The following is a 16,264-nucleotide window of genomic DNA, read 5'->3' as shown; positions in this document are numbered from 1 at the left end:
TGGTGGGCTATAGTCCATGGGGTCACAAAGAGTCAGACATGACTTGGCAACTGAGCATAAGCAGGAAATCTTCACCACGAGGCCTTAGTGAGAAATGGACATCATATTGAAGACTTCTGTTTAGAGATGGAGTAGGATTTACATCAAATGACTCTCTCTCCCCTCAAGTGATCCCAAGCCTTTCTCTTTTCCAAGGTCTCTCGTACCCTCTTTTCTTGCCTCCTTTTTTTGCAGCACAGTTTGCTCTGGTCTTTTCTTCCTTACCCATGATGTAAGGCTGTGATCTAGTGTAGGAAAGGCCATCACCCTGACTAAGACTTTGTTCTCAGCAAACCAGAAACCCTCGAACTACCTGGTTATAGCTTCCTGAGAAGGCATGGGAGGAAGAGAGGTTTTAAATTGTCTGAAACAAATATATATATGTTTATATATATTCCTGCCATGTGTTTTAATTCTTTAGAATCAAAGGTATACCTCACTACTAAATCACCCTCTAACTGAAGTTTCTGCAAGTCACCTGGAGTCTTTTTAAGAAATTATTCTTCTGCTGAAATTGGTCCGTTTGTTTCTGTCCCTGGTTCCCACAGCCCAGCTGATGCAGCGGTTCTCTTCTTTTCCTCAGCCTCTGCTCCTCCTGTTCTGACTCAAGCCCTTCTCTCTGTCTTCCTGCCTCATCTCCTGCTGCTGATGGCTTGGCTCCTTCCTCAGAAGGTGGGTGGGGAATGCTGGGCCCACCTAAGCCTTGTTGCCCCAACTTGGGAAGAGCTCTGGGCCTGGCCATCTCTGCAGCCTCCAGCAAGTTTGTAAACCAGCTGCCATTGGGATGCTCAGCCTTAGCTAAGGGAGGGCGGCAGGGGAGCATGTAGAACAGGAGGAGGGGAGACTCCTTCACAAAACAGCAGACATAGCAAACACTCTGTGGCTTGGTCTGTTCAGAACTGGAGGTGACTGTCCCCTTACCTCAGAGCTGGTCACATCATACCTGGGTCATGGCCTCTGAATCCAACTCCCAGTCCAGGAGAGAGCCCTGGACTGATTGAGGCCTGGGTAACTAGAAGAGACAGACAAAGAGGGAACCAAGAGGGAACATCACCCACAAGGGCCTGGCGAGGGAAGGAGGGAGCCCAGAGGACATGGTCTCTACCCGTACCCACTGCCAGCTCTCCTAGTGCAGGGGCGGAGTTGCTCCAATGGAGAGCGTTCCTGTAAGATTAAATTGGCTGAACCAGGTACTCTGTGAGGGCTCTTCCAGTCCTGAGCTTTGATATTTTGTATATTGCCTTGGAATAAATAAAGACTGAATGACTACTTAGTACTTTGTTTGCTAAATGCAGATTGATTTGTGAAATCAGAAAGAAAGTGAAAGATTTAAATTAACTGGTTGTTCCAATAAATGCAATATGCTTGAATAAAGACTGGTTCATTCATTCATTACATGAATGAAGATTGATTGCTTCATTGCAAGAATGAATTAGCAAATACAGGGCATAGATAATCAGGCTGGTTAAATGAAGGTTTGATTCAGTTCCTTGCTGTATTCACTTATCATATCCTTTATCCTGCTTGTCTCTATTTTTCTTCCTAGTGTAGTCTTGAAGAAATGTTTTCATTTTTGTGCTGGGCATGAAAAATATCACAGGCTAAAGATTCCTCTTCCATAATCAGGATTTCACTGTAGGCAAATTTGGTTGCCCAGGCACGTGCCTATGGTGACTGATCTAACCTGCTTCATGACTGATGAGGGATCTGAATTTAGCATCTTGGCCAGGGGAACTGAAGGTCAGAGCTGGGGCTGGGCCTCATCTGGGCTGGCTCATGTGTAGGCAGAAAAATGCTATCTTTGTGGGTTAGCAGAGGGTGCCTATTTGACAAGAAAATACCTTCCCAGGGTTTCCCTGGTGGTACAGAGGATAAAACTCCACATGCCAATGCAGGGGACATGGGTTCCATCCTTCCTCTGGAAAGATCCCACATGCCGCGAGACAACGGAGCCTGTGCACCATAACTACTGGACCAGGGCTCCAGAGCCCTCGAGCTGCAACCACGGAGCCCAGGCGCCACAGCTACTGAAATCTGCATGCCTAGAGCTCATGCTGCATGACAAGAGAAGCCACCACAATGAGAAGCCCGCGCACCACACAACTAGAGACAGCCCGTGTGCAGCAACAAACAGCCAGTGCAAACAAACAAAATTTGATTTACATATATAAAAAGAAAATATCTTCCCAAACATTTGTTTCAAGGTTCTTAAAACTCCAGCAGTACAGAATCACACCTTTGCACAACAGTGCCGAAAGACTGTTGAGGTGGTACATTCCAACAACCTATTGCTCAGATATGCTTTGAACTGTGGTATTGGAGAAGACTCTTGAGAGTCCCTTGGACTGCAAGGAGATCCAACCAGTCCATTCTGTAGGTGATCAGCCCTGGGTGTTCTTTGGAAGGAATGCTGCTAAAGCTGAAACTCCAGTACTTTGGCCACCTCATGCGAAGAGTTGACTCATTGGAAAAGACTCTGACGCTGGGAGGGTTTGGGGGCAGGAGGAGAAGGGGGCGACAGAGTACGAGATGGCTGGATGGCATCACCGACTCGATGGATGTGAGTCTGAGTGAACTCCGGGAGTTGGTGATACTGACAGGGAGGCCTGGCATGCTGCGATTCATGGGGTCGCAAAGAGTTGGACTCGACTGAGTGACTGAACTGAACTGATTGCTCAGATGATTGCCTTTTGAAGTAAGATCCCTGGTAAAATGTGAATGGAATCAGGGAAGGGATGTATGTGAAACTCTAGTGGGTAGATTAACCTACTAGCACCATCAACTCCTTAAGTTGCTTTGGTCTGTCCCCAGTGTGGTTCAGAGGGATCTGGACCTAGGCTGGATAAGTTTGATAGAGGGAGACAACCTGAATACCTGAGTACAATCCTGGGGTATAGACCTGGGGGAGGGGGCATGGTGGAATCTTGAGGATGAAGAGCAGCTGGGAGCTCTTGAAGGGTACCTGAGAAGGACCTGCAGGAAGTGAAGTGCAGGAAGAGGCCCAGAGTTGGCTTTCCCTCCCATTTCCCAGGGTTCTCTTGAGCTGACTTGTGTGCAGAGGGATAATACATTTGTCTGGTCCTCCTCACGCTGCCTCAGGAAGTTGAGAACTGTGTGGAACTGGTATGATTACTCCATCAACTTAGGATACAAATTACAATCACATTCCCCCACCCCACCCCAATAATCGCTTAGACTCCCACAAGGCCTTATTAATAGCAGGTTTTATTTGTAAGACTGTCCCTCTAGAGGCTGTTTCTCCCACCTCATCAGACTGCTCACACACCTCAGGGATTAACTGATTTCAAACAAGGTTAGTGCTGAGCTCCAGGTTTGTTCCACCCACTGCTCAGAAGCCCAGCAGCTAGGAACACACAACCACCAGCACAAGTCCCCTCTCTCATACCACTGAGTTCCCCTGGGAGACCCAGGGGTCCTTACCCCACTGAGCAGTGGAGCTTACTGGGGATAGCTGTCTTGAGAGAGAGTTGAGTACTTCTGAACCTCACAAGGGAAGGGGCTGGGCCTTCTTCCACCAGCATTCTGGAAGCTTCTTCAGTTCAGTTCAGTCGCTCAGTCATAACAACTCTTTGAGACCACTTGGACTGCAGCGTGCCAGGCCTCCCTGTCCATCACCAACTCCCGGAGCTTACTCAAACTCATGTCCATTGAATCGCTGATGCCATCCAACCATCTAATCGTCTGTTGTCCCCTTCTCCTCTTGCCTTCAATCTTTTCCAGCATCAGGGTATTCTCAAATGAGTCAGTTCTTCGCATCAGGTGGCCAAAGTATTGGAGTTTCAGCTTTAGCATCAGTCCTTCCAATGAATATTCAGGACTGATTTCCTTTAGGATGGACTGGTTGGATCTCCTTGCTGTCCAAGGGACTCTCAAGAGTCTTCTCCAACACTGCAGTTCAAAAGTATCAATTCTTTGGTGCTCAGCTTTCTTTACAGTCCAATTCTCACATCCATACATAACTGCTAGAAAAACCATAGGCTTGACTAGATGGACTTTTGTTGGCAAAGTAATGTTTCTGCTTTTTAATATGCTGTCTAGATTGGTCATAACTTTTCTTCCAAGGAGCAAGTGTCTTTTAATTTCATGGCTGCAGTCACCTTCTGCAGTGATTTTGGAGCCCCCCAAAATAAAGTCTGTCACTGTTTTCCCATCTATTTGCCATGAAGTGAAGGGACTGGATACCATGATCTTGGTTTTCTGAATGTTGAGTTTTAAGCCAACTTTTTCACTCTCCTCTTTCACTTTCATCAAGAGACTCTTTAGTTCTTCTTTGCTTTCTGCCATAAGGGTGATGTCATCTGCATATCTGAGGTTATTGATACTTCTCCTGGCAATCTTGATTCCAGCTTGTGCTTCTTCCAGCCCAGTGTTTCTCATGATGTACTCTGCATATAAGTTAAATAAGCAGAGTGACAATATACAGCCCTGATGTACTCCTTTCACAATTTGGAACCAGTCTGTTTTTCCATGTCCAGTTTGAATTGTTGCTTCCTGACCTGCATACAGATTTCTCAAGAGGCAGGTCAGGTGGTCTGGTATTCCTATCTCCTTTAGAATTTTCCACAGTTTGTTGTGATCCACACAGTCAAAGGCTTTGGCATAGTCAATAAAGCAGATGTTTTTCTGGAACTTTCTTACTTTTTCAACGATCCAGCAGATGTTTGGCAATTTGGTTCTTCTGCCTTTTCTAAATCCAGTTTGAACATCTGGAAGTTCATGGTTCATGTATTGCTGAAGCCTGGCTTGGAGAATTTTGAGCATTACTATCGTGTGAGATGAGTACAACTGTGTGGTAGTTGGGGCATTCTATGGCATTGCCTTTCTTTGGGATTGGAATGAAAACTGACCTTTTCCAGTCCTGTGGCCACTGCTGAGTTTTCCAAATTTGCTGGCATATTGAGTGCAGCACTTTCACAGCATCATCTTTTAGGGTTTGAAATAGCTCAACTGGAATTCCATCACCTCCACTAGCTTTGTTCATAGTGATGCTTCCTACAGTCCACTTGACTTCGCATTCCAGGATGTCTGGCTCTAGGTGAGTGATCACACCATTGTGATTATCTGGGTTGTGAAGATCTCTTTTGTATAGTTCTTCTGTGTATTCTTGTCACCTCTTCTTGGTATCATTGGCTTCTGTTAGGTCCATACCATTTCTGTCCTTTATTGTGCCCTTCTTTGCATGAAATGTTCCCTTGCTATCTCTAATTTTCTTGAAGAGATCTCTAGTCTTTCCCATTCTATTATTTTCCTTTATTTCTTTGCATTGATCACTGAGGAAGGCTTTCTTATCTCTCCTTGCTATTTTTTGGAACTCTGCATTCAGATGGGTATATCTGTCCTTTCCTCCTTTGCTTTTCACTTCTCTTCCTTTCTCAGCTATTTGTAAGGCCTCCTCAGATAGCCATTTTTTCTTGTTTGCATTTCTTTTTATTGGGGATGGTCTTGCTCCCTGCCTCCTGTACAATGTCATGAACCTCTGTCCATAGTTCATCCGGCACTCTATCAGATCTAACCCCTTGAATCTATTTCTCACTTCTACTGTATAATATTAAGGTATTTGATTTACGTCATACCTGAATGGTCTAGTGGTTTTCCTACTTTCTTCAATTTAAGTCTGAATTTGGCAATAAGGTGTTCATGATCTGAGCCACAGTCAGCTCCCAGTCTTGTTTTTGCTGACTGTATAGAGTTTCTCCATCTTTGGCTGCAAAGAATATAATCAATCTGATTTCAGTGATGTCCATGTGTAGAGTCTTCTCTTGTGTTGTTGGAAGAGGGTGTTTGCTATGACCAGTTTGCCAGTTTTGCTATGGCAAAACTCTATTAGCCTTTGCTCTGCTTTGGAAGCTCCTTTGTCCCCTATAAATGTGTTGCCTTCCTCCTCAACTCTGCATTCCATTGGATCTTGTGAGAGATAGCCTTTGTCAGGCCACAAGGATTCTGTTTTGTTCTGCCAGGCGCTGTTTACATATGATAACCTCAAGTGGCTGCTAAAACAGAGAGAGCCTCCTCCAAGTTGGCTGGCTAAGTCCTTCCTCAAGGACAAAGAACAAGAAGCTTCCTCCTGTTACACCCAGCCTCCTCCACTTAGCACTCTAGAACAGAAGCAGCCATGAGTCAGGGACATTTTGAAACCATGGAATCCAGTTGGGACTGGAACCCACAGTCATTTAACTGAGATCACACACCTGGCTTCGGGACTTAATGAAGCTCTGGTTCTTGCCATCTCATTGCAGAAAGAATTCAGTGAGAGACAAAATCATAGGTAAGTGGATTTATTTAGAGAAAAACACACTGCACAGACAAAGTGTAGTCCACCTCAGAAGGCGAGACAGGTACCAGGGTATGCGGTGGTCATTTTTTATGTTGTTATTGTTCGATTGCTAAGTCATGTCCAACTCTTTATGACCCCATGGACTGCAGCATGTCAGGCTTCCCTGTTCTTCACTATCTCCCAGAGTTTGCTCAGATTCATGTTCATTGAGTCAGTGATGCTATCTAACCATCTCATCCTCTGTCACCCCCTTCTCCTCCCACCTTCAATTTTTCTCAGCATCAAGGTCTTTTCCAATGAGTTGGCTCTTCGAATCAGATGGCCAAAGTATTGGAGCTTCAGCTTCAGCATCAGTCCTTCTAAGGAATATTCAGGGTTGATTTCTTTAGGGATTGACTGGTTTGATCTTGGACCTATTTGGTTCTAATTAGTCTATGTCATGTCCTCAGGTTATGTCATTCTTTTAAGGGTTATGCCTTGCCCACTTCCCTCCTGTTTCAGTTTTACACTGTGCCACCAAATTCCTCAGAAAGACTTCAGGGACCTCTAGGTGGGGCAGACAGGGAAGGAGAGACCAAAGTATCCTCACACATGAGCACCCCACCCCAACATCTCACCAGCCCCTCTTGTCTCCAGTCAGCCACTGACAGCTCCTCACCTAGACTTCATGAAGCCACCCAGAGAGGAGGCATGCCCTGCCCAAAGCAACACACTTTCATAACTCACTGCCCAGTGCTCTCTCCTGGGCTGGGATGTTGAGAACAGACCACGTTGGGGATGGCAGTGTTTCTCTGGGAGGAGATAATCTGTAGCTTCCTGGCTCTAGAAGCCTCTTCATCTGGGCCATGGTGGGGCCCAAGTCACTAGGAATCAAAACTAGGATAGTCCCCAGGGAACTCTGCTCAATGTTATGTGGCAGCCTGGATAGGAAGGGAGTTTGGGGGAGAATGGACACATGTATATGTATGGCTGAGTCCCTTTGCTGTCCACCCAAATCTATCACATTGTTAATCTGCTCTATTTCAATGCAAAATAAAAATTGAAAGTTAAAAAAAAAAAGCAAACTAGGATGGTCCCACACCCAGGTGCAGAGGCAGCCACTTCCTTCTAGATGTGGTAGGGATGTCCCTATCCCCAAGCACTTCCCTGCCCATATACTTCCTCCTCCAGCCATGCCCCCTCCATCATGACTTCTCCTCCCAACTCACAATGTCCCTAATCATTTTTCCAGCCTGTGTCCTCAGGAGACCCCTTCAGGCACAGGATGACAAGGCAAGACAAACCGATAGCTCAGACAGTAGGATGCCCAGAGGAGTTTATCCAGTCAACCAACTGACACCAAGAGGCAAAGCCTGCCTGAGGCGCTGGGGAATTTTGATTTGGAGAGTAGGGAGTCTGGGGCCAAGGTCAGGGGCCTAGAGAACAGACATCTCCTCCTACTCTAGCTGCTCTTGCAGGCCTAAAATTCCCTGGCCTTAATTTCCCAGCAAAGTGAAAAAGTTTTAATAGAACCATTCCCAGCCCCAGAGGTCAAACAGCAAGGCCCTGACCTCAGGGGTGGGGAAATCTTGGAGTGCTTCCTGATGTAAGGGACCCCCAATTTGAAATCCAAGCAATCTATGAAAGTTGGGCAAGCCTAAGGGGTAGGAGTTAGAGGGAGGTGGTCTAGTCATAAGGAGGTAGCTCTCATACTGTTTGGGGGCCTCTGTGTCCTAAAGACCCAGTGTGAGCTGGGATGGGGGGAGGGTATAGTAGAGGATGGTTCTGGGTCCTTGGATGGAGGGATGGGGTGGGACAATAGGGGATGGCCTGTTTAGGAACCTTCAGTTCAGTTTAGTTCAGTCGCTCAGTCGTGTCTGACTCTTTGCAGCATGCCAGGCTTCCCTGTCTTATCACCAACTCCTAGAGCTTGTTCAGACTCGTCCATTGAGTTGGTGATGCCGTCCAACCATCTTATTCTCTGTTGTCCCCTTCTCCTCCTGCCTTCAGTCTTTCCCAGAATCTGGGTCTTTTGCAAAAAGTCAGTTCTCCCAATCAGGTGGTCAAAGCACTGGAGCTTCAATTTCAGCATCAGTCCTTTCAATGAATATTCAGGACTGATTTCCTTTAGGACAGACTGGTTTGATCTCCTTGCAGTCCAAGGAACTCTCAAGAGTCTTCTCCAGCACCACAGTTCGAAAGCATCAGTTCTTTGGTGCTCAGCTTTCTTTACGGTCCAATTCTCACATCCATACATAACTACTAGAAAAACCATAGCTTTGATTAGATGGACCTTTGTTGGCAAAGTAATGTCTCTGCTTTTTAATATGCTGTCTAGGTTGGTCATAGCTCTTCTTCCAAGGAGCAAGTGTCTTTTAATTTCATGGCTGAAGTCACCATCTTCAGTGATTTTGGAGACCAAGAAAATAAAGTCTGTCACTGTTTCCATTGTTTCCTATCTATTTGCCATGAAGTGATGGGACCGGATGCCATGATCTTAGTTTTCTGAATGTTGAGTTTTAAGCCAGCTTTTTAGAGGAGATCTTACACAGGTTAGGGCAAAGGTGCCCAGACCTCTCAGGAGCCCAGAATATGGAATCCTACCACCTTGGGAGAAGCCTCCAGGCCTTCCAGGGTGGGTCTTAGCTGACAGCCTGGCTGGTTGTGAGAGCTCTATTTGGCCTGGTGGCTTTCTTCCTGATAATTTCCAAACTCCCTCAGGATGTTTCTCTATCTGAAACCCCCTCTCCCCCTACCCCAGGCTCCACTTCTCTGCCTCTGTTTCCACCTACCAGCCTGGTGCAGCACTGGCCTCAGAGATGGGGTTGGGATGGCCTGTGTGGGGTCTGGGGTCAAGGGTGGGTGGGGATAAGATTGTAATTCATCATGATTTGGAACCCTGTCATGTCAGCCAGAAGGGGACGTGGGAATTGTCTAACACAAATTAACTATTTTAATTAATGAAGACGCCTAGACCTAGACCTAGATGTGGGGAGGGAGTTGTCCAGAGTTATTCAATGAGCTGGGAACAGAAACAATATTAGAACCTGGGTCTTCTGAACCCTACTGAGCACCTTCTTTCTCTGCCCAGAATCCTGCAGGAAGGAAATAAGCCTTTTAGCTAGTGCAGTGAGTCTCAACCTTATGTCAGTTTGAGACACTGTACTGAAGTTCAGTGTGGCCTTGCGGGATTCTTTGGAGCCAGTTTGCTGATAAACCCAGACATGGGCACCGATGCCTGATTTTTTGGTTTGTTTCTTTATTTTGTTTTTGCTGCTTAATTTATTTTGTCATTATTTTTTAAACTTTTTATTTTGTGTTGGGGTTCAGGTGATTAGGGCTTCCCTTGTGGCTCAGACAGTAAAGAATCTGCTTGCAATGCAGGAGATGTGGGTCTGTGGGTTAGATTCCTGGGTCAGGAAGATCTCCTGGAGAAGAGAATGACTATCCACTCCAGTATTCTTGCCTGGAAAATTCCATGGACAGAGGAACCTGGTGGGGTGCAGTCCATGGGATCGCAGAGTTAGACATGACTGACCTACTAACACTTTCACTTTCATAGCTGATTAACAAAGAATATTGTGAACAGCTTCAGCAAAGGGACTCAGCCATACATATACATGTATCCACTCTCCCCCAAATGGCTCTCTTATCCAGGCTGCCATATAACACTGAGCAGAGTTCCATATGGTATACAGTAGGTCTTTATTGATTATCCATTTTAACTATAGCAGTATACAAGCAACTATAGTTTATTCTGGAAGTCTTTGAGTCTGTTGCTGCTTTGTAAATAAGTTCATTTGTATCATTTCTTTTTAGATTTCACATGTAAAGGATGTCTTGTCTGACTTATGATACTTCTCTGTCTGACTTACTTCACTCAGTATAACACTCTCTAGGTTCATTCATGTTGCTGCAAATGGCATTATCTCATTCTTTTTAATGGTTGAGTAATATTCCATTGTATATAGGTACCACATCTTCTTTATCCACTCCTCTTTTGATGGACATTTAGGTTACTTCCATGTCTTGGCTGTTGTTAACAGTGCTGCAATGAATATCGAGGTGCGTGTATCTTTTCGGATCACGTTTTTTTCTGGATAAATGCTCAGGAGTGGGATTGCAGGGTATATGGTAGCTCTATTTTTAGTTTTTTTAAGGAACCTCCATACTGTTCTCCATAGCAGCTGTACCAATTTACATTCCCACTAACAATATTGGAATGTTCCCTTCTGTTCATATCCTTTCCAGCATTTATTGTTTGTGGATTTTTTGATGATAGCCATTCTGGCTGGTGTAAGGTGCTATCTCATTGTAGTTTTGATTTGTATTCCTCTAATAATTAGCATCTAGTCAAGGCTATGGTTTTTCCAGTGGTCATGTATGGATGTGAGAGTTGAACTGTGAAGAAAGCTGAGCACCAAAGATTTGATGCTTTTGAACTGTGGTGTTGGAGAAGGCTCTTGAGGGTCCCTTGGACTGCAAGGAGATCCAACCAGTCCATTCTGAAGGAGATCAACCCTGGGATTTCTTTGGAAGGAATGATGCTAAAGCTGAAACTCCAGTACTTTGGCCACCTCATGCGAAGAGTTGACTCATTGGAAAAGACTGTGATGCTAGGAGGGATTGGGGGCAGGAGGAGAAGGGGACGACCGAGGATGAGATGGCTGGATGGCATCAACGACTCGATGGACTTGAGTCTGAGTGAACTCCGGGAGTTGGTGATGGACAGGGAGGTCTGACGTGCTGCGATTCATGGGGTCACAAAGAGTCAGACATGACTGAGCGACTGAAATGAACTGAACTGAACTGAATAATTAGTGATGTTGAACATCTTTTCATGTGCCTATTGGCCATTTGTATGTCTTCTTTGAAGAGATGTCTATTTATGTCTTCTGCCCATTTTTTTTGAGTGAGTTGTTTTGTTGCTGTTAAGCATCATGAGCTGTTTATAGATTTTGGAGATTAATCCCATATTGATCACATCATTTGCAAATGTTTTCTCCCACTCTGTGTGTCTTTTCATTTTGTTGTTTCCTTTGCTGTGCAAAAAATTTGAGCTTAAGTAGGTCCCATTTGTTTGTTTTTATTTCCACTATTCTGAGAGATGGATAGAAAAGATAGTGCTGCAATTTATGTCAGAGTGTTCTGCCTGTGTTTTCCTCTAGGAATTTCATAGTGTCCGGTCTCACATTTAGATCTTTAAACCATTTTGAGCTTATTTTTGTGACTGTAGTTAAAGAATGATCTAATTTCTTTCTTTTTTTTTTTTACATGTAGCTGTCCAGTTTTTTTTACATGTAGCTGTCCAGTTTTCACCATTATTGAAGAGACTGTCTTTCCAACATTGTGTGAACTTGCCTCTTTTGTCATAGATTCATTGACCATAGGTGCATGGACTTATTTCTAGGTTTTCTATCCTGTTCCATTGATCTGTGTGTCTATTTTTGTGCCAGTACCATACTGTTTGCTAGAGGAGGGTATGGCAACCCACTCCAGTATTCTTGCTTGGAGAATCCCCATGGACAGAGGCAGAGGAGCCTGGCGAGCTGTATTATAGTCCATAGGGTCACAAAGAGTCAGACATGACTGAGTGGCTGACACACACACCATACTGTTTTGATGACTAGCTATGTAGTATAGTATAGTCTGAAGTCAGGAAAACTGATTCCTCCACTCAGTTTTTCTTTCTCAGTGCAGGAGACTGATGCCTGTTTTATCAGATGTTCTACATTCCAGCCAAGCCAGGATATTCTCCTGTCAATTTGTTTGTTGTTGTTGTTTAGTTGCTAAACCACACCCAACCCTTTCACAACCCCATGGACTGTAGCCTGCCAGGCTCCTCTATCCATGTGATTTCCCAGGCAAGAATACTGGAGCAAGTTGCCATTTCCTTCTCCAGGGGGTCTTCCTGACCCCGGGGTTGAACACAAGCCTCCTGCGTTGCAGGTAAATTCTTTATCACTGAGCCATCTGGGAAGCCCGTCAATTTGTTTAGATTATTATTATTTTAAAAAATATTTATTTATTTGGCTGCATCTTAGTTGTGAACTTCCCAAGTGGCGCTGGTGGTAGTAAATAACCCACCTCCCAATGTAGGAGAGGTAAGAGATGCGTGTTTGATCCCTGGGTTGGGAAGATCCTGTGGAGGAGAGCCACTCCCGTATTCTTGCTTGGAGAATCCCATGGACAGAGAAGCCTGGTGGTCTATGGTTCACAGGGTTGCAAAGAGTCAAACACAACTGAAGCAACTTAGCACACACGCATGCATTTTAGTTGTGACACAGGATCTTTGTTGTGTCATTTGGGATCTTTCGTTGTGGTGCATGGACTCTCTAGTTGTGGCCTGCAGACTCAGTAGTTGCTGTGCTCAGGCTTAGTTGCCCCGTGGCACGTGGGATCTTAGTTCCCCAACCAGGGATTGAACTCAAGTCCCGTGCACTGCTTGGTGAATTTTTATCCACTGGATCACCAGGGAAGTACTTGTTTAGTCCATTAATTAAAGTGAATGTATAACATTCTGAAATTCAGGTAATGATTTTGCAGACACTCAGGACTGAGGCTAGAAACCCAGTTTGAGAAATGAGCTGGAAGGACAGACAATCCTGGAGAGGTGAGCAGACAGATCTACACTGCAGAGGCCACTGTGATAGGGCACAGTGTGGGGCTGGACTCCTGCCCTCTGCCCCACGCCCCAGTCCCTCAGCCTTCTCCCTGTGACAGGCAGTTCTGGGAGTGTCCTTCCTGTGGTTTGACCACATGAGAATCTGCAGGTTCCTGACAGAAGTCAGAGTCCTTCCTTGATGAGGGATCCTGGGCTGGACATGCCCTTTTCTGGGCTTCAATCTCCACCTGTAATTCAATGAAGTGAAGGGATTGGTGGGGAAAAGGTAGGGGGAAGGAGGCAGGAGCATCTGTTAGAGCTGCTGCTGAAAACTGGGCAGCTTTTCTGGTAGTGGAGATAGGTCCAGAGCTAAAAAGATCATCTTACCCTTTGCTCCAATTCTGAGATGTCGTCTTTCAGAAACAATCCAAGAGGGAAAGGCATGGCTCTAGAAAAAAACTGATAATCATCCTTTGGTTATAATCCAGAGTTTTCCCCTCAGCTGGAGCTTCCTTGTGTCAGCCCTGGGAAATCAACAGATCCCTTCAAGGTCCCCCAAAGTGATCTCAAAGTATTATAGCGGGACTTCCTTGGTAGTTCAGTGGTTAGGATTCCATGCTTCCAATGCAGGGGGTGGGAGAAGGAAGCTAATCAGTGTGAAGTCAGGGAACACAGAGCTCGAGCACAATAAGGCCTGGTCCTGGAGAAATGGAAGGCCAGCTGACCTCAGTGAAGTTAAGAGCCAGGACTAGGGCCACCTCTTTTTTTCACCCTCTGTGGGCCTCCCAGCTTCTTTGGCTTAGGAACGCCCAGGATTCCGGGCATGTCTGCCTGTAGCCTTCTAAAAATACCCCGGCTGCCCAACGCCTCCCAGATGTCTGAGCGCTGACTCTGTGATTTCCCTGCTGGTAATAGGTCAGCCCTGACATGGGCAATTGGGCTGGCTCAAGCCACTTCCTCTGCCTCCCACCACCCAGTCTACCAGAAGCTTAGCCCAGCCCCTCCTCCCAACCCTTGAAAGGCAGGCAAGGGCAGAGGCGTGATGGCCTGAACTGAGAGAGCTCAGATTGTTGACTCCAGTCCCTTCTGAGAACAGACAGGAGACCTGAGGTCTGAGGACTTGCCCAGGGCTCTTTGGAACACTAAGGTCCTCCCCAGTCCACTCCCCAGTGCCGCCAAAATCTTGGCTGTCTGGTGCTGATACTACACTCTGGCTAAATTTAGGATGCTTCAGAGGGCCCTTGAAACAACTCTAAAAGAGATATTAAAATGATTAGGTTCATCTGGCAGGTTAAATTATGTGGGAAGTATTATCAAATGAGTAATTAATCTTCTTAGGTTATATTATATGGTAAATATCACTAATACAAATATTCTATAAATTATATGGAGTTCCTAAAATTCTGACATGTCCTGCTAAAATGTTATCAGTCATGATTCTAGTCACTATCTTATGAGTATTCTGTGTTACAACACCAGCACCCTGTTCATGCCTGCTGCCCACTTGCCACTTGCTGTCTGGGGTCCAGGTCTGAAAGCAGGATCTGACTTCCCCACTCCAGCTGTAAGCTCCTGACAGCAGCAATGGGGAGGATCTCTGTGATCTCCATGGTGCCTGGAAGAGTGTCCAATCTGGCGCACATGTCAATAAATGTAGATTGGATTAAATGCCATAGTGGCAGCTAGGGCTGTGCGCAGAGCCCTGGACCAGGGCCTAGAGCCTCTGGCTTCTAATCCAGGGTCAGCCCCTGTGATACTGTTCAGTTCAGTTCAGTTGCTCAGTCGTGTCCGACTCTTTGTGACCAGATGGACTACAGCATGCCTGGCTTCCCTGTCCATCACCAACTCCCAGAGTTTACTTAGACCCATGTCCATTGAGGCGGTGATGCCATCCAACCATCTCAACATCTGTCGTCCCCTTCTCCTCCTGCCTTCAATCTTTCCCAGCATCAGGGTCTTCTCAAATGAGTCAGTTCTTTGCATGAGGTGGCCAAAGTATTGGAGTTTCAGCTTTAGCATCAGTCCTTCCAATGAATATTCAGGACTGATTTCCTTTAGGATGGACTGGTTGGATCTCCTTGCTGTCCAAGGGACTCTCAAGAGTCTTCTCCAACACCACAGTTCAAAAGCATCAATTCTTCTGCGCTCAGCTTTCTTTGTAGTCCAACTCTCACATCCATACATAACTACTAGAAAAACCATAGCTTTGACTAGATGGACCTTTGTTGGCAAAGTAATGTCTCTGCTTTTTAATATGCTGTCTAGATTGGTGGTAACTTTTCTTCCAAGGAGCAAGTGTCTTTTAATTTCATGGCTGCAGTCACCACCTGCAGTGATTTTGGAACCCAAAAAAATAAAGTCAGCCACTGTTTCCACTGTTTTCCCATTTATTTACCATGAAATGATGGGACCGGATGCCATGATCTTAGTTTTCTGAATGTTGAGCTTTAAGCCAAATTTTTCACTCTCCTCTTTCATTTTCAAGAGGCTCTTTGGTTCTTCTTCACTTTTTGCCATAAGGATGGTGTCATCTGCATACCTGAGGTTACTGATATTTTTCCCAGCAATCTTGATTCCAGCTTGTGCTTCATCCAGCCCAGCATTTCTCACGATGTACTCTGCATATAAGTTAAATAAGCAGAGTGACAATATACAGCCTTGATGTATTCCTCTCCCTATTTGGAACCAGTCTGTTTTTCCATGTCCAGTTTTAACTGTTGCTTCTTGACCTGCATACAGATTTCTCAGGAGGAAGGTCAGGTGGTCTGGTATTCCCATCTCTCAGAATTTTCCACGGTTTGTGGTGATCCACATAGTCAAAGGCTTTGGCATAGTCAATAATGCAGAAATAGATGTTTTTCTGTAACTCTCCTGCTTTTTCTATGATCCAACGGATGTTGGCAATTTAATCTCTGGTTCCTCTGCCTTTTCTAAATCCAGCTTGAACATCTGGAAGTTCACAGTTCATGTACTGTTGAAGCTTGGTTTGGAGAATTTTGAGCATTACTTTATTAGCATGCGAGATGAGTGCAATTGTGTGGTAGTTTGAGCATTCTTTGGCATTGCCTTTCTTTGGGATTGGAATGAAAACTGACCTTTTCCAGTCCTGTGGCCACTGCTGACTTTTCCAAATTTGCTGGCATATTGAGTGCAGCACTTTCACAGCATCATCTTTTAGGATTTGAAATAGCTCAACTGGAATTCCATCACCTCCACTAGCTTTGTTCATAGTGATGCTTCCTATGGTCCACTTGACTTCGCATTCCAGGATGTCTGGCTCTAGGTGAGTGATCACACCATTGTGATTATCTGGGTCATGAAGATATTTTTTGTATAGTTCTTCTGTG

The 16,264-nt window shown here is 45.3% G+C and overlaps 1 long non-coding RNA gene across 1 annotated transcript; it reads right to left on the bottom strand.

Moving 5' to 3' along the window:
* Window positions 1–11,565: 11,565 nt before the first annotated feature.
* Window positions 11,566–13,376, bottom strand: LOC138420017 (uncharacterized). Its single transcript, XR_011249154.1, has 2 exons — window positions 13,305–13,376; window positions 11,566–13,165 (listed from the first exon to the last, which is right to left on the bottom strand). It is a non-coding gene; the product is annotated as an uncharacterized lncRNA (long non-coding RNA).
* Between the last annotated feature and the right edge of the window lie 2,888 nt (window positions 13,377–16,264).

Source organism: Ovis canadensis, chromosome 15 (assembly GCF_042477335.2).
Source record: "Ovis canadensis isolate MfBH-ARS-UI-01 breed Bighorn chromosome 15, ARS-UI_OviCan_v2, whole genome shotgun sequence".
Lineage (NCBI taxonomy): Eukaryota > Metazoa > Chordata > Mammalia > Artiodactyla > Bovidae > Ovis > Ovis canadensis.
The sequence above is the reverse complement of the archived record's forward strand: the minus strand, read 5'-3'. Positions and strand labels throughout refer to the sequence as shown.